General features: G+C 40.1%; 1 protein-coding gene across 1 annotated transcript in view; it reads left to right on the top strand.

Moving 5' to 3' along the window:
• The window catches only part of LOC144579682 (uncharacterized), a 160682-nt gene that overhangs the window by 25101 nt on the left and 109499 nt on the right, over positions 1–26082 (top strand). The window contains exons 4-6 of the mRNA XM_078352472.1: positions 9150–9233; positions 12603–12725; positions 25053–25122. The gene's annotated coding sequence lies outside the window, so the exon portion shown is untranslated. The remainder of the gene's footprint in view (positions 1–9149; positions 9234–12602; positions 12726–25052; positions 25123–26082) is intronic.

The following is a 26082-nucleotide window of genomic DNA, read 5'->3' on the forward strand; positions in this document are numbered from 1 at the left end:
TCCTATAGTAGGCCAAGAAGAAAAAAAGAATATAGGGAATGCAAATAAATAAGGGAGCTGAATCATCATTCCCGATAGGAAGACAGGGTACCACTTGACAACCCTGATTGGAATCCCAATGACTCCACAGATGAATAGAAAAGAAAACACTTTGTACTGTGCATATGGAAGGGCCTACAGAAAACTAGGGTCATATAATTTTATGACTCTTAACTTTTCATGATAAACCAAAAGCCAGATGAGAAATTAGAATCTCTCAGCCTTTATGGAAAGGCTATGAGACACATGCTTCTTTATCTCCTGATTCTTTTGAAAGATGGCTAATTCTAAAGGATAAGTATATTATATAGGCAGCTCCTGATTTTAGAAGGAAAATGCAAAGGCAGGCTATAGGACCAGATAGTACCTTGGAAAACCTGAGGGTAGCCACCTTGGTATTTCATAATGGAAACCAGGAGGAGGCCCAGTAGATAGAGAGAAAACACAAGAGAATGACAGAGGCTACAGTGGCCGCTTTGCAGGCTTTCAAAGTCCAGGAACTCTGAAGTGCATCTGCTAGTTGCTACCATAATGCAAGTCAGGGTACTTTAAGAAAGATTGCCCAGGCAGCAAGAAGCCACCTGGACCCTGTCCAGCCTGAGGTGTGAACCACTGGAGATTGGACTGCCCACAGAGGTGGAAGGACTGGGTTCAGAATCAGTCTCAAAGATGATCCAACAGGACTGATGGGTCCTAGGGCTCAAACCCCCAGCTCCAGCATCTCAAACTACCATTACTTCTCAGGAGCTGTGGTTGATTCTGGAAATTGAAGGAAGAAGGATAGACCTCCTTCTGGATACTACAGTCAGTGTCTCTCTTCTCTCTAATCCAGGCCTCCCCTATTCCCATAGGACTACTCCGATGAGCATCTCAGGAAAAATTTTGACCCAATAGTTTTCTCAACCCTTTAGTTATAGTTGGGAAGGCTTACTTACTATTTTCACATGCCTTCTTAATCATGCTGAAAGTCCTCCTTCATTCAGAAGGAACGTTTTATAGCTCAACGGCCAGCATCTTTAAAGCCCAGGGACAAACTCATTAACTTTTCCAGTGGAAGCGAATATTTATCCAGAAGTGTGACCAAGTCAAGGAAACATAGGTTGAGTCATAACTGCTAAGCCAGTCTTGATCTACCTTAAAAGTACCACTTCTTTTCCGAACCCAAGACAATATTCCCCAAAGCCAGAGGCTAGGAAAAGGACAGAAGCCATTATTAAATACCTGAAAATGCAGGGCCTCCTCAAACCCTTACAACATTCCAATATGAGGGATGCAAAAACCCAATGGGGAATGGAGACTAGTCAGGACCCTCACCTCACTAATGAGGTCATAGTCCAATTCATCCAGTGGTCCCTAATTTTTATACTTTGCTAACTCAAATACCCAAGAGAGCTAAATGGATCACAGTCCTAGATCAATTTAAAGGATGTTCTGTATACCATCCTGACTCTCCTGATTCTCAATACCTGTTTGCCTTTGAAGATGCCTCTGGCCTAACCAACCAGTTAACACAGATGGTTAACTCAGGGATTTTGAGACAGTTCTCACTTGTTTTGACAGGTACCGTCAAAGGGCCTCTGTAGGTATTCTCAACCTCAGGTCAGGGTGTTACAATATGTAGATGACATTCTCTGTGCTACAATTGAGGATGCATCTCAGGAAGACATTGAAGATCTTCTTAATGGCTTAGCTGACACTGAATATGAGGTTTCAAAACCCAAGGCCCAGCTTTGCCAAACTTCAGTAAAGTATCTGGGTTGAATGTTGTCCGAAGGGACCAGAGCATTAGAGGAAGAAACGATTGAACCCATTTTCTCCTTTCCTCTCCCTGAAACCCTCATGCAGCTAAGAGGATTTGGGGGTCTTTTAGGATTTTGCAGACTATGTATACCTGGGTATAGTAAGATAGTTCACCTGTTATATCATCTCATAAAACAAACTCAAGCTGCTAAAACTCATTTTCTAACCTGAAGACCTGAAGCATGAAGGACTTTTAACCAGCTAAAAGAAGCCTTATTAAGGCACCAGCCCTTGCCCCTCCTATAGGGCAGGCCTTCAATCTTTATGTATCAGAAAGGAAGGGAACAGCCCTGGGAGTTATAACTCAAGTCCAAAGACCAGCTCAACAGCCAGTGGGCTACCTGAGTAAGAAACCTGATTTGGTGGCCAACACACCTCTGAGCAATTGCTGAAGTGGTCCTACTGGTACCAGGGGCCACCAAATTAACCCTGGAAAATGGCTCAACTATTACACCCCCACATAATGTTGCAGAATTGCTGTCCTCTAGGGGGAGACTTTGGCTAACTGACAGCTGCCTCCTTGACTATCAGGCTCTGCTCTTAGAGCGGTCTACAATTCAATTAAAAACTGGTTATCATCTAAACACAGACACTTTCCTCCCTGAGGAAACTGGGGAACCTGAACATGACAGTGAACAGACTGTGCTACAGACCTATGCAGCCAGGGAGAATTGCAGGGAAACTCCATTAGAAAATACAGACATTATCTTCAAGATTTTTTTGTAAAAAGAAAAAAAAAGAAAAACCAGACATCATCCTCTTCACAGATGGAAGTTGCTTTCTGGGGCAGGGAGTCTGTAAGGCACAATATGCAATAGTCACTCTGAATGATGTTATTCAAATTGTACCCCTCTCTCCAGGCACAAGAGGTCAACTAGCTGAATGAATAACTCTCATAAAATCACTTGAATTAAGCAAGGGAAAGGTAGCTAGCATGCACACTGACTTCAAGTATGCTTTCTTATTTCTTCTTGCTTATCATTTCATTTGGAAGGAAAGACATTTTCTTACCACTAATGGATCCCTTATAAAATATCAGGAAATCAACAGGTTACCATTCTCAGCTTCCACGAGAAGTAGCAGTGATGGATTGTAAGGAACAACAGAAGGGAAAAGGTGAAATAGCCAAAGGAAACAAGTTAGCTGATCAGGTGGCCAAGTCAATAGCAAAAAATCCTCAGGGCCTCAACACAGTTTAAGCTCCTTTAATCTGGGAAGGCTCAGTAAGAGAAATTAATCCTCAGTACTCCCCTACAGAGACAAAAAGGGACATTTCTTGAGGGTGTATTTTCCAGCCCTCAGGATGGTTACAGTCAGACACTGGCAAGCTCCACTTAGCAGCCTCCAGCCAGTGGAAATTCCTTAAGATCCTTCACCAAGCTTTTCATCTGAGAAAGGATAAAGCTTATTAGTGTGCCTGGAGATGGTTCTTGGAAAATAACTTATTAAAAACAGTAAACCAGGTTGTTAAGGCTTGTGAAGTCTCTCTTAAAAATAATCCCCTCAACAGATGGCTCCTTCCTCCTCAAACACAAAGAATGGCATTCTATACAGCAGAGGACAGGCAGATAGACTTTGCCCACATGCCAAAGATGAAGGGCATCCAATACCTCCTTGTATGGGTAGATGTTTTCACTAATGGGATAGAAGCATTTCCATGCTGTACAGAAAAGGCCTCTGGGGTAATACAAGTGTTAGTCAATGAAATAACTCCCCACTTTGGTCTATCTAAGTGCCTCCAGAATGGCAATGGCTCCTTGTTTAAGGCAGCCATCACACAAAGGGACTCAAAGGCACTAGGCATACAGTGTCATCTGCATTGTGCTTGATACCCCAGTCCTCAAGAAAGGTAGAGAAGACAAATGATGTTATCAAAAGACACTGCAGAAAAATGTCCTAAGAAACTTACCTTCCTTGGGTCAATCTTCTTCCCATGGCTTTACTGCAGATAAGAAATACCCCTTAGGGGTCTGAGCCCTTTCAAAATGCTATTTAGGGCCGGGCGAGGTGGCTCATGCCTATAATCACCGCACTTTGGGAGGATGAGGCAGGCAGATCACGAGGTCAAGAGATCGAGATCATCCTGGTCAACATGGTAAAACCCCGTCTCTACTAAAAATACAAAAATTAGCTGGGCATGGTGGTGCGCGCCTGTAGTCCCAGCTACTGGGGAGGCTGAGGTAGGAGAATTGCTTGAACCCAGAAGGCAGAGGTTGCAGTGAGCCGAGATCCTGCCATTGCACTCCAGTCTGGGTAACAACAGCGAAACTCCGCCTCAAAAAAAAAAAAATGCTATTTAGACAGGCTTTCCTTATAAATGATTTTCTATTATACCAAGAGACCTCTGAATCAGTTAAGCATATAACCTCACTATCTCACTTCCAACAGGTATTAACACAGCTAGCAGAAGTACAACCCAAGAAATAGGACCAGCCTTATTTAACCCAGGAAGTTTGGGTTCCTTCTCTCTCTCCTTCCCTAAGCACAACTGGGAAGGGCCTTACATTGTTCTTCTTTCAATCACCTAAGTGGTAAAAGTTCCAGAAATAGACTCTGGGATACATCACACTTGAGTCAAAGCCTGGAAAGCTGAGGGACCAGCCCCGGATGGCCCAGAGGAACATCAAGATATCAATGTGAAGAGTTAGGGGATCTTAAGCTGAACATAATAAAAGATAAGTAATATGTGAGGGTTACTTGTCTTATTCAGTCTCACTTCTACCTTAGCAGATACTTTCAGTCATTTCTACCTTTCTGCTTGAGATGTACCGTCAGAGGTTAGAACATCTTTTGATGCAAACTTGCATAGAGATTTTGATTATCTGTGGGATTATACCTTCTACGTTTTGATTTATGATTTTATCTACAATTCTTGTCTCCCTAAAACATATAAAACCAAACTAACCCAGCACACTTTCTCAGGATTGCTTAAGCGCTACAGTCACTCATTTTGGCTCAAAATAAACCTCTTTAAATATTTGGCAGAAATTTTATTTTTTTTAATCAGTAAGACTTTACTTTTAGTCTTGTAAAACTATCCAGATTTTAAAAACATGTGCACGTACAACTGTGATAAAAATAAGAATATAATTAACTAAAATGTTACCACATTTATAGCACTATAGACCTTAACCAAAATTATAGCCATCTTACAGAAATTAAAGTGATTCTTATTTTCCATTTTGGAAAACAAATGTTTCCATCAATTTTTGGATCTAGTGGATGTTTAGCACCAAACTGATTTCCAAATCCTCTGTCTCTCCTTGCAGCCAATTTTCTTTACATAAGACAAGAAATAGTAAACATGGATAATTTAAAATAGAAATTATATAATAACCTGTGCATAACTATGATAATAACATGATGCCAACTAAAATTTCCTGGACAATTTAAACACTCAAGAACAGACATTACAGATTATCTCCTGACAAATTAAGAAAATACAATCCACACTCAAAATAGTGTTTAATTCCATTTCTAGACATAGAAAGGATAAAGAGGAAAAGAAGAAACAACAGTTAAGCCTTGAGCTGTGAACAGTGTTAAGATGTATGCCATCCTGAATTGAAATATGCCAATGTGGAGGCTTTAGAATGAAGAACCAAAAGAAACTACCAAGTATAAAGCCCTCCTGAAAGAATTCTAATACTCTAATTAGTTGACTTACCTGTACTGATTTGATTTAAAAAAAAGTAATTTTAAAATAAAGCATATTCATTTCTGTAGTGCTTTATACAGAGATACACTTTGGGACTACAGACCAGTTTTATCCCAGTGGAGAAGAAAGGGGTAGTGATTGATATAGGGAAGCAGAATTTCCACCAAACTGCAGGTTCTCAGGGTACAGTCATTTTGATCTGGCAGATCAAAGGACAAAACGTCAGTAGAGGGTCCCAGGAGGGGCAGCAGCATGAGCTGGCTGCATAGCCTGATTCCTCAGATCATCCTGGTGATGATCTACAATCTTCTTACAGAGCCCCCAGGCTGTGATCCTGCCTTCTACCTACACTACACTGCTGGGCAGCCCATGGCAGGACCAGGTTCTAGGGGAGGCAAAGAAGGTCTGGAGCATTCCAGGCAAACATAATACAAATATTTTAAAACAGCATATGTAAAATAAATTACAACATGCATATTAAACATACAATGGTGCTTAAAATTTGCAGTACTCTACAGTTGCAAGGTTTTATCAATTATCTAGGCTTTGTATCGAAAGCTTACAGGCTTTATTCTAAAAATGCTTAATTCATTGCTGGGCATCATGTAATTGTATCAAGCAGTGAACAAATGAGTAAATGAATGGTCGGGGCTGTTTAAAAATGTGTGTCTCCTTGGATCACTGCTGACCAACCTAAAACTTCCTTCCTGCATTTCTGCCTCCCAGCTGGCCCCAGCTCCCTCTCCCCTTCCTTGTCTTAGACGTCCACTCCAAGCCATCAGTTTTTAACTTTGCCTGCACTTTGGTATCCTCTGGTGATTTAAAACTATAGGTATCTTCTTGGTCCTGCCCCTGGAGATTTTGATTTGGTTGATCATGGGTGTGGTTCTTTTAAAACACCCTACAGGATCCTATTGTGCAGCCCAAGTTGAAAATGATGTCTTCCTCACTCTGACTGAGGACCTCGGTTTTGATGTCTGCCTCAGCACCTGCTTGCCACCTGCTTTTCACCTCTGTAATCTGCACCACTTTATCAGGAGCTGCTCATTCTGGCCAGAAGCAGGCCTAATACAAGATGCTTGGGTGCACATCAGTGACATGTGCACCAGTGGTGAGCAACTCAGTCCCTCCATCCCAGATTGTCTGAAAGACGGCTTTCAAATCGCTGTTTCCCATGCATTGAGCCACCTAGAAATGTTCCATGTAACCACATACGATAAGGTGATGTTCTCCTCCAGGATGGCCTCTCCTAGGGAGGACAATAGTCCATCTACTTCTCTCATGCTGGGCTTGTTTCTTTCTGTCCTCGCCCCATACCACCCTCACTCTTTTGAAGCAGACACTGTGTAAATTACGTATATTATGCTTAAAATCTGTCATTGTCAGGGTGAAAGCAGATCTCTCCTGAGGATATGGCTACTTAGATTGTGCTACTGGCTTTGTCTCATAAAGAGCAATGGTTAAGGTTGTGTATATATCTGTTACAATTCCATGTATTAAGAAGAGTATGCCGTCCAGGCACGGTGGCTCACGCCTGTAATCCCAGCACTTTGGGAGGCCAAAGAGGGCAGATCACTTGAGGTCAGGAGTTCAAGACCAGCCTGGCCAACATGGTGAAACCCTGTCTCTACTAAAAATACAAAAATTATCTGGGGGTGGTAGCGGGCACCTGCAATCCGAAGTACTCAGGAGGCTGAGGCAGGAGAATCGCTTCCACCCAGGAGGTGGAAGTTGCAGTAAGCTGAGATCACGCCACTGCACTCCAACCAGGGCGACAGAGCGAGACTTTGTCACACACACAAAAAATAAATAAAAGACATGCCTTCTTACCCGCAGCTCTTCTGCCACCTCATGGTTGCCTTTAGAATAACAGCTTTTCAGATCTTGCAAAGTAACTTCTGTTTTTCTTGGACATTATTACTTTACATTTTGCATTTTTCTTATTTTCCTTCCCTTCATATTCTTACCACTACTCTTCTAGACTTTGATTAACTGTTTTGTAGCTCTTATAAATTCATATGGCAAAGCTGAGAATTTATTTTCATTATAGACCTGGCCCATTCAGAAAAACCAATTATACCAGTGATTTGGGATCATACATCTGTGCACGCACATGCGCTCTCTCTCTCTCTCTCCCCCCCCAACACACACACACACACACACACACACACACACACACACACAAAGACAATTAGCCATTTGCACTTTGCTGCGGGTTAAGCAGGCACTTGTTATATCCCCAGGGAATGCACCAGCTGGCACCGCCATGCTTGAATCAGCCATAGCAGCAGCATCCTCCACCTGGCCAGCATCCTCATGTGTATTATTTGTCTATTCTTGCATTGGTTAAAGAAATGCCTGAGACTGGGTAGTTTCCAAAGTAAAGAGGTTTAATTGGCTCATGGTTCTGTAGATTATGTAGGAAGCATAGTGGTTTCTGCTTCTAGGGAGGCCTCAGGAAACTTACCATCATGGTGGATGGCAAAGTTGATTTTGATTTGGTTGATAACAGATGTGATTCTTTTAAAACACCCCATAGGATCTTATTGTGCAGCTCAAGTTGAAAACGACGCCTGGAGTACTCCATGGCATTTTACATAGTGGGAGAAGAAGGAAGAGAGAGAGGAGAGAGCTACTACACCAGATCTCTTGAAAACCCTATCATAAGAACAGCACTAGAAGAATAGCGCTAAGGCATTAGAAGCTGCCTCCATGATCCAGTCACCTCCCGCAAAGACCCACCTCCAGCATTGGGTATTTTTGTTTTGTTTTGTTTTTGTTTTTGAGACAGGGTCTCCTAATCTCCTGGGCTTCAAGCAATCTTCCCACCTCAGCCTCCCTGGTAATTGGGAGGACAAGTGCCTACCACCATGCCTGGGTTTTTTTGTTATTTTTGATTTTGGTTTTCGGTTTTTGGGTTTTGTATGTTTGTAGACAGGGTTTTCCAATATTTCCCAATATTGCTTGCCCAGGCTTGTCTTGAACTTCTGAGCTCTAATGATCCGCCTGCCTCTTCCTCCTAAAGGGCTGAGATTACAGGTATGACCCACCATTCCTGGTCCAGATTTGGGTGGGGACACAGATCCAAACCATATCACCATGGTAGCCATGGTTTCATGATTAAAGGCAGTATTAAATAGCATAGGAAATAACATACCAGTATTAAATACCATATTTGGTGAATTCCTACCTCCATCTTTTAAGTCGTTTCTATGTTAGGTGTTAATTTCATTTTAATGTTTTGTGATTATTATTGTTTGTTTATCAGTAGAAGCTAGCATTACCACTTTCCAATATGAAGAATGACTTCTTAAAAAACACAAATTTAAGAAGATACTTTTACTTTTTAGCATACTTTTTTTTCTCAGTGAAAGAGTATTTTGGGGCTCACTGACTGACCTCTCACTTTATGCCATTGAACTTGTAACCAGTTAGATGATTGATTTGGATTAGAGATGGTAAAAATATTTTTTTTTTCTAAAAGCAAAGTATTCCTTGGTACATATAAGGTTAATGTCATTTGGCAGATTTTGAGAAAGTAAATGCAAACTAAAAATGCTTAATTTTTTAGACTGGGCAGGGAAAATGTGGCACATATACACCATGGAATACTATGCAGCCATAAAAAATGATGAGTTTGGGTCCTTTTCAGGGACGTGGATGAACCTGAAAACCATCATTTTCAGCAAGCTGACACAAGAACAGAAAATCAAACACCGCATGTTCTCACTCACAGGTGGGTTTTGAACAGTGAGAACGCATGGACACAGGGAGGGAAGCATCACACACTGAGGTCTGTAGGGGAGAATTAGGGGAGGGACAGTGAGGGGTGGGGAGTTGGAGACGGATAACATGGGGAGAAATGCCAGATATAGGTGACAGGGAGGAAGACAGCAAATCCCACTGCCACGTGTGTACCTATGCAACAATCCTGCATGTTCTTCACACATACCCCAAAACCTAAAATGCAATAAAAATAAATAAAAACGCTTAGTTCAATTTTCCTAGTCACCCAGATGATGGCAGCATATCTACATTTTATCAACTGTGAACCCATAAGGAAATGGGACTTGCCTCTACTTAGTCTGTAATTCTAAATACTAATTTCCTGTAATTACCTTCAAATAATTTCAATCTTCAAAGTATTTTGGTACTAATACTGTAATGTGTTATATTTAAATGTAGAACAGAATAATTACTGAGACCACACCTTTAATTTTCCTACAGGTGAGCTGCATTTTGATTGCACAGCTCCTTTCTTGGGCAGTAACAGACCCATCAATTATTTTCTAGATTAGCAATGCCCAACAGAACTTCCTGTCATATATCTGTGCTGTTCAATAGGGTAGCCACTAGGATCATAACCAGATGTGGCTATTGAGCCCTTGAAATGTATTAGTGCTACTAGTACTACTCAGAAGTAGTGCCACAAGTTCCACTGAGGAATAAAGTTTTAATTTAATTTGAATTAATTTAAATATATATAGTCATGTATAATAGTAGTTATTATTACTGGAGAACACAGTGCTAGTTGATACAAATGATTTACCCAACAAGTCAGCATGTTTCTCAGACTGATTCATTGCTACTCTGTAGTAAAAGCTTGCTCAGTATAAGCATATTTAACCAGAGGCTGTTAAACTTTTAATGGGACTTCCCAGTCTCATTCTTGACCCAACTCTTGATCAAATTCGACAATCCTACTAGTTCCTTCTAAAGCTCACCTCCCAGTGCCACCCCTCAGCCCATGTCTTCCTGACTCTTCTGTGAGCTGATGGATACTTTTTTTGTCCTTGAAGACCTCCCAGTCATATGCCACCTCTGATCATGGGCCTCTATATTCCACACATTCTCCCTGGGTTATCCCACTCACTTCATGGTTTTAATTCCTCTCCCTGAGCTGCTGACTTCCAAATATCGAGCGGTAGTCTTGACTTCGGCAATACTTCTAAAGGGCAGATTCAAATTCATTATGGACATCTTCACCTGAGAAGCTTCCATGTAAAATATCCATAACTAAACTTATATTCCTCTAAGTCTGCTTTTCATGTAAGCTATATTTCCATTATAATCCATCAGTTACCCAAGTCAGATACTAAGTTCACCATCTTAACTTTTTCTCCTTCACTTTCCCCACATTCTATTAACTTTAGCTCCTGATAATTTCCATATACATCTCCCATCTCTCCATCCTCGTTCAGTCTTTCATCATTTCTCTCCTACTGCAATGCTTCACTTGATGTATTTTGTTTTGTCTGCCTCAAATCCTTTCTCCTCACAGCCATGTCTTTCTAAAGACATCTTTGCCACTGAATATTCTCCCATGGCTCCCGCACTGCCTAAGGATTAAGACCAGAGCTCTTCACCATTCACGGTGACTTGCTCCACAACCCAGCCTCAGCCCCACCCATTCAGTCTCTTAGTCTACCCTGTCATACTTTCAATGGCTTATGAATCCCTGGACACACTGCTGTGTTTCCCATCTCTCTTTTCATAACTTCTGAGGTTTTATCCATTCTACTCCATCCACTAGAAATATTCTCTGCTCACCCTCCCGTCTTTCCTGGCTAAGACCTATTTATTTAGGCACAATTCAAGGAGCATTCCCTCTAGGAAACTCCCATTCAATTCCCAGACTAGACACAATCACCTGACACAGCCTTGTTGCATATCTTTGTCGTTGTAATTATAATTGTTGATTTTGGAATGCCACTAAGTAGAACTCTCATGAAGTCATTTCCTTTTTTTTTTTTTTTTTTTTTTTTTCTTTTCTTTTTTTGAGATGGAGTTTCTCTCTTGTTACCCAGGCTGGAGTGCAATGGCACGATCTCGGCTTACCACAACCTCCACCTCCTGGGTTCAGGCAATTCGCCTGCCTCAGCCTCCTGAGTAGCTGGGATTACAGGCACACGCCACCATGCCCAGCCAATTTTTTGTATTTTTAGTAGAGATGGGGTTTCACCATGTTGACCCGAAGATGGTCTCGATCTCTTGACCTCATGATCCACCTGCCTCAGCCTCCCAAAATGCTGGGATTACAGGCGTGAGCCACTGCGCCCGGCCCCATTTCTTTCCCATGTAATATATATTTAAAGGCAGATTGATTGCAGATGACAAATTTTTAACACTAATCTCTCATTTAAAAACTCAGTAACTGAGAACAACGTTATTTAGCATAAATATTCACTGAAGTTTCCCTCTTTCAAAGGAGAAAAACTTGCTTTGACTCCATGTAGCTTTCTGTTCCACCCACCTATAGTTGTGAAAGGGAGAGAGGCACCAAGCAGAATCAGTTATTGTTCCTTGCAGGAAACTAGAAATTCTTTCCCCTTGCCCTGCTTGACCCACTCTTTGAAATTGCACCCTTTTTAACATGTGGTTTTTTGATCATCAGTTTTCTGTGCAGTTTTATAAACCAAACTGTGATACAAATTTTAACTCAAGAAGCTCATATTCTCTTTCTTTCTTTCTTTCTTTCTTTCTTTCTTTCTTTCTTTCTTTCTTTCTTTCTTTTCTTTCTTTCTTTCTTTTTTCTTTCTTTCTTTCAGAGATAGGATCTTGCTCTCTCACCCAGGCTGGAGTGCAGTGGCACAATCATAGCTAAATGCAACCACTAACTTCTGGCCCAAAGCGATCCTCCTGCTTTAGCGTCCCAAGTAGCTGGGACTACAGATATGTGCTACCATCCCTGGCTAATTTATTTATTTTTTATTTTTTGTAGAGAAACGATCTCACTATGTTGCCCAGACTGGTCTCAAACTTCTGGCCTCAAGCAATCATATTGCCTTGGCCTTCCAAAGCACTGGGGTTATAGGTGGGAGCCACAGTGCCTGGCCAAAAAGCTCATATTTCTTAAAATGCTTTGCTTTTTAAGCAAACTTGTGTTGGACAACTTTAACAAGCATATTTAAATAGATCTTAGGTAACATGCATGGACAGGCCCTCCACACCTTAGAGAAATAGCTCACATATGTCAGGGACGGAGACTATTTAAAATTTTTGTTCTTCTTTGCAACGGAAAAACCAATACTGCTGTTGCCTTCCACATGAAGAAGCTCAGTTGGTGTAATTCTGTGGCTGAGCCTCCCTCTGTTTCTTTGCTCAGTTTGTCCCCAGGAGGTGAAAGACTCCTCTGACTACTAACTGTCAACTTTGAGGAGGATACATTTCAGGAAGGATGAATAGAGCTTGCTTGGTGCAGTTATGCCCTCGTCCTCTTGAAGCAGGGGTGAGTAGCAAGCTCCCATTTCTTTCTGCACACCCAAGCTCTGCCACTGCCTGTGAGCTCAGCTTCCACTACCTGTGCATTTGCCCTCCAAACTCAGCTTTAGTCTCTAACATAGCACTTGTTATAATACATTTTCTGTCTTACTCCATATTTTATTTATCAGCTTATTCAGATCTCCAGCTGAGATAAAGTGTGTGTCTTTATTTTAGGACCTGTCACATACTCCAATACTTACTGCATGAACCAGGAACACTGACAAATATAAACACAAGAGGGGAGGTTGGGGAAGACAGGCTGTTAGTGGGAGCAAGGTTTTGTGGCTTTAGACATTGGACTTCAGCGTATAGGGAGTAATTGACCTTCACACTTTCTACAGGGTCATATGGGGTCAGAATCGCTTTTAAAATTGTGCAGTGATCTATGGGGATTTTTTTAAATTTAATTTAAAATTCCAGGATATATGTACAGAATGTACAGGTTTGTTACATAGGTAAACGTGTGCCATAGTGGTTTACTGCACCCATCAACCCATCTCCTAGGTATTAGGCCCTACATGCATTAGCTATTCATCCTGATGCTCTCCCTCCCCTGCCCCCACCCCCAACAGGTTCCAGTGTATTGTTCCTCTCTCTGTGTCCATGTGTTCTCATTGTTCAACTCCCATTTATACATGAGAACATACAGTGTTTGATTTTCTGTTCCTGCATCAGTTGCTGAGGATAATTCACAATAGCAAAGACATGGAATCAACCCAAATGCCTGGATAAAGAAAACGTGATACATATACAGCATGGAATACAATATAGCTATAAAAAGGAACAAAATTGTGTCCTTTACAGGGACATGGATGGAACCAGAAGCTATAATGAAATTTTTTATCAGACTGGGTAACCTCAACTTATGATCACTTTTGTGCAAGCCGTGGTTCTTTGTGTAGACAGGGGAGTGTACTTTGTGGACTCAAGAAAATGGTACTGAGAACTTACTGAATCTACAGAAGCTTGGGCCCCAGCAAGGAGTGGAAAAGTACTTGGTTTTCCAATGGCGCCAATTACAAGGGTCTCAGCTTGAACACCAGCCTCCAGCAGAAACAGGTAGAACCAGCTAGAGGCTCACCCCACAGTTTATCACGCAGTCATTGCTGAGGGGAAGACACAACCATAGAGCAAAGAGGAATTCTTTACTTAGGACTTTAACATGTTGGGGAGAAAACAGTTTTTTCTGGTTTTACTGTCTTCTTAGCTGGGGCTACTAAGACAATTCAATTCTACACATGTTACATAATACTTTCTTTAAGTGGCTAACTGTTAAACAGGAAAGACTAGATTGGCTGCCCAAAATTCCATCAGCAAGCAGGACCAAGGAGGAAATTGGAGAGATTATTTTAGAATTCACTTGGCGTATTCATTGGATCCGGTTTCGAAATGCCAAATCATTTCTAGGTGAGAACACAGTTACTACAGGTGTCTGTAGATATGCCTGGAGGGAAAGCATGTGATAAATATACAGAATTTGAGAGAAAAAAACTATATTGAGATCCTCATGTTTGAGATACGTTCCTCTCTCATCCCCTTAAACAGTGCTTCTCAAACATTTACAGTGAGATTATATTGCCTAGAGAGTTTGCTAAAACCCAGGTTGCCAGGCCTCAGCTCCAGAGTTTCCAGTTCTCTGGGGCTGGGTAGGGTCTGAGCATCAGCATTCATAAAAAGGCCTCAATGAGGCTGATAGTTCTGGTCCAGGGACCACACTTTGAGAATCATAGCTCTGGGTGAGGAGGCATCAGAAGCATCAACAGCAGCTTCAGTTTAAGTGCCTGGCAGGGGTGATTTTCCTACAGAAATGAATATGGGTTTGAAGGGAAAATATTTTCCAGGCAGTGGGTTGATTAGGAATAAGCAATAGTATGATAAGTCCATTGAAAATCTGAAAACATAATAGATGACACTTTCTGGACCCACTAAATGACCTCACCATTTCTTTTTTTCTTCAATTAAAACAAGAGGTTTATTCCCATTCTTTCCATTTCCTGAAAAATGAAATGAACAGATGGTTGGCATCTTACATGTTGCCCCAGGTGAGAATATATTTTTGTTCACATTTGCTCACTCACTGCTTTTTTTTAACTTTTATTTTAGATTCAGGGGTACATTTGCAGGTTTGTTAAACAGCCACATTGCATGTCTCAGGGGCTTGGTGTACAGATTATTTTGTCACCCAGGTAATCAGCATAGTACCTGATGGGTAGTTTTTCGATCTTGGCTCTCTTCCCACCCTCACCTTCCAGTAGGCCCCAGTGTCTGTTGTTCCCCTGTTTGTGTCCTGTGTACTTTATATGGTTTAACTCTGTGTCCCCACTCAAATCTCATGTCAAGCTGTAATCCATAATATTGGAGGAAGGGACTGGAGGGAGGTGATTGGAACATAGAGGTCATTTCTAATAGTTTGGCACCATCTCTCTAGTGCTGTCTTGTGATAGAGTTCTCATCAGATCTGGTTGTTTGAAGGCATGTAGCACTTCTCCCAATCCTCCTGCGAGCCAGGTAAAGATGTGCTTGCTTCCCCTTTGCTTTTCACCATGATTGTAAATTTCCTGAGGCCTCTCCGTAAGCAGAAGCTGGTACAACCTGCAGAACTGTGAGCCAATTAAACTTGTTTTATTTATAAATTATCCAGTCTCAGGTAGTTCTTTATACCAGTGCAAGAATGGACTAGTACAGTACTTAATGTTTAGCTCCCACTGATAAGTCAGAGCATCCAGTATTTGGTTTTCTGTTCCTGCATTAATGCACTTAAGATAATGGCCTCCAGCTGCATCCACGTTCCTGAAAAGGACACAATCTCATTCCTTTATATGATTGTGTAGCATTCCATGGTGTATATGTACCAATATTTTTTTATCCAGTCTACTTTTGATGGGCATTTAGGTTGATTCCATACCTTTGCTTTTGCAGATGATGCTGTAGTGAGCATATTCATATGCATATTCAGGTGCCTTTGTGGTAGAACAATTTACATTCCTTTGAGTATGCACCACATAATGAGATTGCTGGGTCTAACGGTAATTCTGCTTTATGTTTAAAAAATTGTCAAACTTCTTCCCACAATGGCTAAACTGATTCCCATCAGCAGTGTTTAAATATTCCCTTTTCTCTGCAACCTCACCAGCATCTATTACTTTTTGACTTTTTAATTATAGCCATTCTGACTGGTAGGAGATGGTATCTCTGTGGTTTTGACTTGCATTTCTCTGCTTATTAGTGATGCTGAGCATTTTTTCATATGCAGTTGACACGTACATGTCTTCTTTTGAAGTGTCTGTTCAGGTTCTTTGCCTACCATTCAATGGGTTTTTTTTTTTTTTTTTTTTTTTGCTTGTGAATTTAAATTCCTTATGGATTCTGGATATTAGACCTTTGTCAGATGTACAGTTTGCATATATATATTTTCTCACACTCTATAGGTTGTCTGCATATTCTATTGATAGTTTCTTTTGCTGCACAGGTGCTCTATAGTTTAATTAGGTCCCATTCGTCTGTTTTTGTTGCAACTTATTTTGGTGTCTTCACCATGAAATCTTTGACAGGGCCTATATCCATATGGTATTTCCTAGGTTATCTTAAAAGGATTTCATAGTTTTACATTTGCTATTTAAGTATTAAATCCATCTTGAGTTGATTTTTGTATATGATGCAAAAAGGTTTCAAGCTTCTACATATGGGTAGCCAGTTACCCCAGCACCATTTATAGAATAGGAAGTCAGTTCCCCGTTACTCTTTTCTGCAGACCTTGTTGAAGATCACATGGTTGTAGGTTGTGTGGCCTTATTTAAGGGCTCTCTATTCTGTTTCATTGGTCTATGTGTCTGTTTCTATATCAGTACCATTGTTTTGGTTACTGTAGCTTGTAGTATAGTTTGAAAGCAGGTAATGTGATGCCTTCAGTTTATTTTTTTCCTTAGGGTAGACCTAGCTATTCAGGCTTTTTATTTTTTTTATTTTTATTTTTTTGCTTTCATGTGAATTTTAAAATTGTTTCAATTCTATGAAGAATGTCATTGGTAATTTGATAGGAATCACATGAATCTATAGATCTCTTTGGGCAGCATGGCCATTTTCACAATATTGATTCTTTCTATCCATGAGCATGGCATTTTTTTCTCCTTTGTGTCATCTTTGATTTCTTTGAGCAGTGTTTTATAATTCTCATTGCAGAGATCTTTCACCTCCCTGGTTAGCTGTATTCCAGGCATCTTTCTCTTTTTGTGGCTATTGTGAATGAGATTGCATTCTTGGTTTGGATGTTGTTGGTTTGTGGAAATGCTACTGGTTCTGCACATTGATATTGTACCCTGAAACTTTGCTGCAGTTGTTTATTACATCTAGCAGCTTTTGGGCAGAGTCTACAGGATTGTCTAGGTAAAGAAACATACCATCTGCAAAGAGAAATAGTTTCACTTTCGCTCTTCCTACTTGGATGCCTTTTATTTCTATTTCTTGCCTTATCATTCTAGCTGGGACGTGCAGTACTATGGTGAATAAGAGTGGTGAGAGTGGGCCTCCTTTTCTTCTTGAGGTTCCCAAGGAAAATGCTTCCAGCTTTTGCCCATTCAGGATGATGGTAACTGTGGGTTTGTCATAGATGGCTCTTCAGTGCCTAGTTTTTTGAGAGTTTTTAAGATGAAAGAATGTTGAATTTTATTGAAATTCTGTTCTGTATTTATTGAGATAACGATGTGGGTTCTGTTTTCAGTTCTATTTATGTGGTGAATCATGTTTATTGACTTACGTGTGTTGAACCAACGTTACATACCAGAGATAAAGCCTAGTTGATCATGGTGAATTAGCTTTTTGATGTGCTGCTGGATTTGGTTTCTAGTATTTTGTTGAAGATTTTTGCATCCATATTCGTTAAAGATATTGACCTAAAGTTTGCTTTTTTTGTTTTATCTCTGCCAGATTTTGGTGTCAGGATAATTTTGGCTGCATTGAATGACTTAGAAACAAGTGTCGCCTCCTCAATTTCTTAGATTTGTTTTAGTAGGAATGATACCAGCTCTTTATACATCTGGCAGAATTCAGCTGGGAATCCATCTGTCCTAGACTTATTCTGGTTGGTAGGCTTTTCATTGCTGATCCAATTTCAGAACTCATTATTGGTCTGTTCAAGGATTCAATATCTTCCTGGTTCAATCATGAGAGATTATGTGTTTCTAGAAATGTATACAAAAGTCAGAAATTTCTTCTAGGTTTTCTGGTTTGTGAGCATAGAAGTGCTCATAGTTGTCTCAGAGTTTTTTGTATTTTTGTGGGGTGAATGGTAATAATGTCCTCTTTGTAGTTTCTTACTGTGTTTATTTAGATCTATCTTTTCTTTTTTATTAGTTTAACTGACAATCTCTCAATCATATTTATTCTTTCAGAAAGAAAACTCCTAGATCCATTGATTTTTTTGTATGGTTTACCCCTCTCAATTTCCATCAGTCCAGCTCTGACTTTTGTTATTTCATTTCTTCTGGTAACTTTAGAATTGGTTTACTCCTCTTTCTCTAATTTCTCTAGGTATGATATTATGTTTTTAATTTTAGATTGTTTTAACTTTTTGATGTGGGGTTTAGCACATATACTCCCCTCTTAACATGGCTTCAACTATATCCTAGAGATTCTGGATTTTCTTTTTTTAATTAGTTTCAAAGAATTTCTTAATTTTTGCCTTAATTTCATTGTTTACCCAAAAGTCATTTAGGAGAAGGTTGTTTAATTTCTGTGAAATTGTTTGATTTTGGGTGATTTTCTTATAATTGATTTTTATTTTTATTGGGCTGTAGTCTGAGAGTGTGGTTGGTTTTCTGTGTGTGTGTGTGTGTGTGTGTGTGTGTGTCTTTGCTGGGGATTGTTTTCTGGCTGATTGTGTTGTCAATTTTAGAGTATGTGCAATGGAGAGTTCTTTAATGTCTGTTTGGTCTGTTTGGCCAAGTGTTGAGTCAAGGGCCCGAATATCTTTGTTAGTGTTTTACCTCAATGATCTGTCTAATAAATACTGTCAGAGGAGTATTGACTACTATTACTGTGTGGTTATCTAGAGCTCTAAAAACTTGTTTTAAGAATCTGAGTGCTCCAGTGCTGGGTTCATATATATATATATATATAGCATAGTTAGGTCTTCTTGTTGAATTAACTCTTTACCATTATGTAATTCTCTTCTTTTTCTATTTTGGTTATTGTTGGTTTAAAGTCTGTTTTTTCTGAAATTAGAAGAACAACCCTTACTTTTTTTGTTTTCCATTTTCTTGGTAGATCTTTCTCTTTTCCTTTACTTTGAGCTGGGTGGGTGGCATTACATGTGAGATGGTCTCTTGAAGACAGCATATAGTTGGATATTGCTTTTCTATTCAATTTGCCACTACCCTGTATCTTTTAATTGGGGCATTTAATGCATTTACATTCAAGGTTAATATTGATATGTGCAGATTTGATGCTGTCATCATGTTGTTGGCTGGTTATTATGCAGACTTCATTTGTGGTTCTTTTATGGTGTCAACAGTCAATGTACTTCACTGTGTTTTGTGGTGGCTTGTAATGATCTTTCATTTCCATATTTAGCACTCTCTTTAGGATTTCTTATAAGGCAGGTCTGGTGGTAATGATTCCCCTTTGCATTTGCTTGTCTGAAAAGGATCTTATTTCTTCTTCATTTTTTAAGCTTACTTTGGCTTGAAATGAAATTCTTGGTTGGAATTTATTCTCTTTAAAAATGCTGAATGTATGTCCCCAATCTCTTCTGGGCCTGTAGAATTTCTGCTAAAAGACTACTGTTAGCCTGATTGGGTTCCCTTTGTAAGTGATCTGACCTTTCTCTCTAGCTGCCTCTGACATTTTTTTCTGAGTTTTTTTTCCCAGCTGGTTAATTCCACTGCTAATACTTGTAATTGTATTATGAAATTCATAGGTGAGGTTTTCAGCTCTGTCAAATCAGTTTCATTTTTTCTTAAAATGGCCATTTCATCTTTCATTTTATGTATCCTCTTATTGTATTCTTTAGATTCCTTGCATTAGATTTCAACTTTCTCCTGAATGTCAGTCATGTTCATTCCTATCCATATTCTGAATTCTCTTTCTGCCATTTCATCCATTTGAGATTGGTTAAGAATCATTGCTAGGGAACTAGTGTGATCATTGAGGGAAATAAGATCCTCTGGTTTTTGAGCTAAGTTATTGTGCTGGTTCTTTCTAACCTGTGTGGATTGCTGTTCCTTGAATCTTTGAAGTTTCTATCCTTTGGTTGGTTTTTTGCTTGTATCTTCTTTGACACCCTTAGGAGTTTGATTATGGTATAAGGTAGATTCAGTCAATTGGGCCACGGCTCAGCTCAGCACTCCCGGGCTGCTTACTCTAATTCTAGGGGGCTGGTACCAGGCCCCAGCTCCTTGAGGTAGGAACCTGCTGAGCTGAGGTGCCAAGGTGTTCCTGGTCTGCTGTCCACAACATTTTGATGGGTGGTGCCAGCTAAACTGCTTCATCTTGGCAATAGCAGCAGGACCCATGCTTATTTTCAAACATGCCTGCAGCCATGGAAGTACAGCAGGATGCACAGGAGATGACTGGAGCAGGGAGTGGGGCTGTATCACTACTGTGCACACTTTTGTCAGTGGCAGGGGTTAGAAGGGGAGAAAGCTGGGGCAGAGTTGCCAGCGTCCATGTCTGTACTTGTGCTGGTAGAAGTTGCTGTGGGGACTGGACAGTGGTTGACACAAGGCTAGTGGTCTCCATGTGCATGTTCACAGTGGTGGCAGTGGCAACACGAGATGGGGGTGGGGCCACCAGCCACCAGCATCCATTCGCACATTCACAGCAGCAGCAATGGGGGTGTGGGGAGCAGGGTGGGGTTGCTTGCATCTGTGTGATTGTTGATGCCAGTAGTAGCAGTGCAGCTAGGTGCCTGCTAATCAGGGAGGCAGGGAGAGCAGGGTGCGCTCACATAGCAGCAGACGAGTGGCACAGTACACATGCATACACACACCACTGGGAGGAAAAAGTGAGCTCTGCCTGTGTGGTTGCTAGCAAAGCAGTGGGAGTGTGGCCATGTTTGTGCATCCTGGCAATGCAGGCATGGAGGAGGCTGCAGTGGGAGAGGGTGTGGGTGGGCTTTTGTGTGTCAGTGGGGGCTGCATTGATAGAGTTCTGTGATGATCAGGTGCAGTCTGTTGGTGAAGGAGCTATGATGTGAGCCCCCAGGAAGCACCTTGATTGGGCATCCAAGGCTATGCTGCAAGCATGTACAGCCAGATCGGGGCCCCATGAGAGGCCAGCAGATAGGGTGCTCTCAGATAAAACTGGCTCCATCTAACCAGCATTAAAAGAAAAACAGGATTTATACCTCTCTGTGTTTCTTTGATCCCAAGCAGTTGCTTAGCTAAAGAAATGAATTGTTTTTTGTTTGTTATTTTTTTGTCTCTAAAGATCTTCTCCAAGATGACAGTATGACAAACCATTAACAACCAATAAGATCAGCAGAAACTCTGAACTAGTGAGGAATTCTCCATAAGTGTATTGCTGTCATTGGACTCTCTGTATATTAGTTGTTAATAAGTTTATCATATTTATTTATGGTAAAAATATTCAATTATCTGCTACATAGTTAAAGAAACAGGATGCTATAGAAATGATTTTGATAGTTAGCATTACCTATAAATTTAGCTATGAACCTGGTTGGTCTCTGTTAGGAAGACACCTGTCATTTCTAGGCCTGACATAGATTGCAGCTGATTTTTTTTTTTCTTAATTTTATTTAATATTAAGTTCCAGGATACATGTGCAGGATGTGCAGGTTTGTTACAAAGGTAAACATGTGCCATGGTGGTTTCCTGTGCCTATCAGCCCATCGCCTAAGTATTAAGCCTTGCATTAATTTTCTATTTATCTGATGCTTCCCTAATCCCCACTCCCCTGACAGGCCCCAGTGTGTGTTATACCTTCCCTGTGTCCAGGTGTTCTCATTGTTCAGCTACCACTTAAAAGTGAGAATGTCAGTGTTTGATTTTCTGTTCCTGTGTTAGTTTGCTGAGGATAATAGCATCCAGCTCTATCTATGTCCCTGCAAAGGCATGATCTCATTCCTTTTTATGGCTGCATAGTATTCCATGGTGCATATGTGCCCCACTTTCTTTATCTAACCTATCACTGATGGACATTTGGGTTGATTCCATGTCTGTGCTATTGTAAATAGTGCTGCAATGAACATATGTATGTGTATATCTTTATAATATAATGATTTATATTCCTTTGGGTATATACCCAGTAATGGGATTGCTGGGTCAAATGCAATTTCCAGTTTTCAGTCTTTGAGTAATTGCCACACTGTCTTCCACAATGGTTGAACTAATTTACATTTCACAAACAGTTTAAAAGTGTTCCTATTTCTCCACAACTTCACCAGCATCTGTTGTTTCTTGACTTTTTAATAATTGCCATTCTGACTAGCATGAGATGTTGTCTCATTGTGGTTTGATTTGCATTTCTCCGTTGATCAGTAATGTTGAGCTTTTTTACATGTTTGTTGGCTGCATAAATGTCTTCTTTTGAGAAATGTCTGTTCATGTTCTTTGCCTACTTTTTGATTTTTTTTATTGTAAATTTGCTTAAGTTTCTTGTAAATTTTGGATATTAGACCTTTGTCAGATGGATAGATTGCAAAATTTTCTCCCATTCTGTAGGTTGTCTGTTCACTCTGATGATAATTTCTTTTGCAGTACAGAACCACTTTAGTTTAATTAGTTCCCCTTGGTCAATTTTTGCTTTTGTTGCAATTGCTTTTGATGTTTTTGTCATGAAATCTTTGCTTATGTCTATCTCTTAAATGGTATTGCCTACATTTTCTTCTAGGATTTTTATAGTTTTGGGTTTTAAATTTAAGTCCTTAATACATCTTGAGTTAGTTTTTGTATAAGGTATAAGGAAGGGGTACAGTTTTAGTTTTCTGCTTATGGCTAGCCAGTTATTCCAGCACCATTTATTAAATATGAAATCCTTTCCCCGTTGCTTGTTTTTGTCAGGTTTGTCAAAGCCCAGATAGTTGTAGATGTGCAGTCTTATTACTGAGATCTCTATTCTGTTCCATTGGCCTATGTGTCTGTTTTGGTGTCCCTACCATGCTGTTTTTGTTACTGTGGCCTTACAGTATAGTTTGAAGTCAGGCAATGTGATGTTTCCAGCTTTCTTCTTTTTGCTTAGGAGTCTTGACTATTCAGGCTCTTTTTTGGTTCCATATTAATGTAAAAGTAGTTTTTTCTAATTCTGTGAAGAATGTCAATGGTAGTTTAATGGGAATAGCACTAAATCTATAAATTACTTTGGGCAGTATGGCCATTTTCACAATATTGATTCTTCCTAGTCACAAGCATGGAATGCTTTTCCATCTGTTTGTGTCCTCTCTTATTTCCTTGAGCAGTGGTTTGTAGTTTTCCTTGAAGAAGTCCTTCACATCTTTTGTTAGCTGTATTCCTAGGTATTTTATTCTCTTTGTAGCAATTGTGTATGGGAGTTCATTCATGATTTGGCTCTCTGTTTGTCTATTGTTGATGTAAAGGAATGCTTGAGATTTATGCACACTGATTTTGTATCCTGAGACTTGGCTGAAGTTGTTTAAATTGCTGCTGATTTTATATGACAACCTCTGCATGCCGTAACATAACTATTTAGTACCTAAAGCTATCTGATACATTTTCTTTAACACAAAATCTTCAGTCTTGCAGAAAATTTAGCATTTTGCTGTTTACCCTTTCAAATATCAAAATGGTAATACATCTTACTAGGTTACCTGGTTTACAAGAGAATGAGACTTTCAGAAAATATGGTTTATCACGCACAAAAAGATATGAATGTAAGAGTCCTGGGTCAATACTCCTTGTGTGCAAGAATATCAAAGGAAGGGGGAAAAAGAAGAATAAATTAGATTCTTTAAATTGGGACTGACTTCTAAACCATAGCAGATGGTAACCTAAGGGGAAGAGATGACTCACCATATCTATTTAGAGAAAGCCAGTGAACAGACTGTTACCCATCCTCTTATGGGTTTGTTTGCCTGTGAACTGACCTAAGAAATACACCAAATTTATCCATTGTCTCATTGAAAAAATGGCTTAGTACCAAAAGAGGCAGGAAATCACTATTGACCATCTTTAAACACCCACCAAACTAAGGCTCAGGGAAGAAGACGTTTCCAAGGGAGTAATTTTCCAAGTTAGCAGCTGCTTATTTGCTTATGTAGCTCAGTCTTCTGCAGTGCCCTCTTCTGTGAGAGCGGAGAACTTCAGCCATGTCAACAGGCACACAGAACTTGCCTATCAGTTTCCATCATAACTCAAAGCACATCAAGCATTTGATTAGAGTCATAAGGTTCTGCTGCAGAGCATGTAGCCCTTAAAATGTCTTTAATCTTCACTTCCTATGCACATATTCTACATCTCAGCCCACCCCCACTTGCTGAAGCTAACTTGCATGCTTTGTTTTCCCTCCTCATAATTCTTAGCCAGTTGTAATGCAAAGCACTTCATCTGCCCCACATTACCTCAAACCTAGGTACCATCACCCGCCAAAGCATTTAGCATTCTAGTTAGGACACTCATGCCTTTTAGAAAGATTCATGAATTATAAGGTTTTTTTTTAATGTTTCACTTAAATATACTCACATATGCAATGGATTCCCTCACAATGTTTAGCAAGAAATTTAGCCATATTGGTAAAATCTGTTTCAGAAAAGGCCAGTTCATGTGTTTTAATCCTCCTGGGAAGAAGCTAAAGATTTCACATATGTACATCCAATGACAAAATCTTCAAAAACTAATACATATTTATACATTATGGTAGGAAGTTTACAAGGTAAAGGAAGGTGGGATAAAATTAAACCAAAGCTATATCCTTTCATGTATCAGTAGGATTAAAAGAAATAGGATAAGCAAATAGCCTGGAAATTAATCTGCTTAAAATAAATAAAATTTGGTTTACATAAGTATTGTCCATAAGGTAGGTCTATATAGTGCATACGAGTTAGAGTGTAACAAGTTCTTCATCCATAGAGTTCCCAGAGTTACCAACCCCATATTATATTTTCTGCTCATTTGTAAACAAGACAGAGTTTGGCTAATTCTTTGAAGCTGTTATACCCACAAACAAAGTTGCACATAAGTACAAAAATTCATGTGTTGCATGCAGTCACCACATTTCTTTAGGCTAGTTTAATCTGAAAGAATTCCAATCTTATGAGCTGATAATTTTATAGAATGCCTCCCTGTTTAGGCTTAGTCTGGTGTTTCCTCCTCATTCAATTTAGGTTACGCCTTTCTGAAAGGAGTATTATGACTTGTGACAGTCGCGTTACAGAGGATGTTAACTTTATTCAGGTAAGTGGCCATGTTCTTCCTAGGTAAGTTAATATTTTCCCCTTCCTCATTAATATCCCTCCTGTGGGAGGTATTTTGAGACTATATAATAACCTGTTACTCATCAGATTCTCAGTTTCTAATTTTAGCAGCTGTTGACAACTATTTTACCAATTCAATTATCACTCTGATGGTTGAAAAGCAGTGATTTTCTAACTCTATTATCCTTTTACACGATTACTTGGCAATCTATTGTAAAGAAAAAGCCCTTTTCTTTCGTACTTCTCCCGTTTACTTATTTACATTATGTGGGTGCAACTCATAGACTCTTATTTTATTCTAGGATGAGTTTGTTGTCCAATCCTGCATAGGCAATCATTCTAAAAGTTAGTGATTTAAAACAACAGTAATCATTTATTGTCTCGCACTCATCCAGTGGGCGGCAATTTCAGCGAGGTTTGTCCGGATGGGTCTGGCTCAGGGCTTTGATGATGTTGCAGTCTGGGCCCAGCTTGTCTTCTGAACATCAGACTGGAAAGAGAGGGGTCTGCTCCAGGGTGGCCACTCACAAAGTGGGACATTTGGTGTTTGTTGTTGGTGGCAGGCCTCTCCCCAGGGCTGTCTGAGTGTCCCACAGCATGGACTCTGGGTTCCCCCATACTGACCCATTCAAGAAACTAAGGTGGGAACAGCAATGCTTTTATGACCTACACCTGGAAGTCGTGCTCTGCTGCCTCCACTGCATTCTATTGCTAACACAGCCCCATTCAGTATGGGAAGGACTGCACAAGGGTGTGAGCTTTAGGAGGTGATGATCATTGTGGGCCAACTTAGAGCTTATCTGCAAGTGGATCATTACTCTACTATCATTATTCATTCTGAAACTCACTTTTCCCCAGATTTGGCCAGTGAGGGGCCCGTCAACACGGCTCTTACATCCTCTTGACACTCCTCCATTATTCACTGAGAACTTCCTTAATC

The sequence above is a fragment of the Callithrix jacchus genome, chromosome 16, assembly GCF_049354715.1.
Source record: "Callithrix jacchus isolate 240 chromosome 16, calJac240_pri, whole genome shotgun sequence".
In the NCBI taxonomy this organism is placed as follows: domain Eukaryota; kingdom Metazoa; phylum Chordata; class Mammalia; order Primates; family Cebidae; genus Callithrix; species Callithrix jacchus.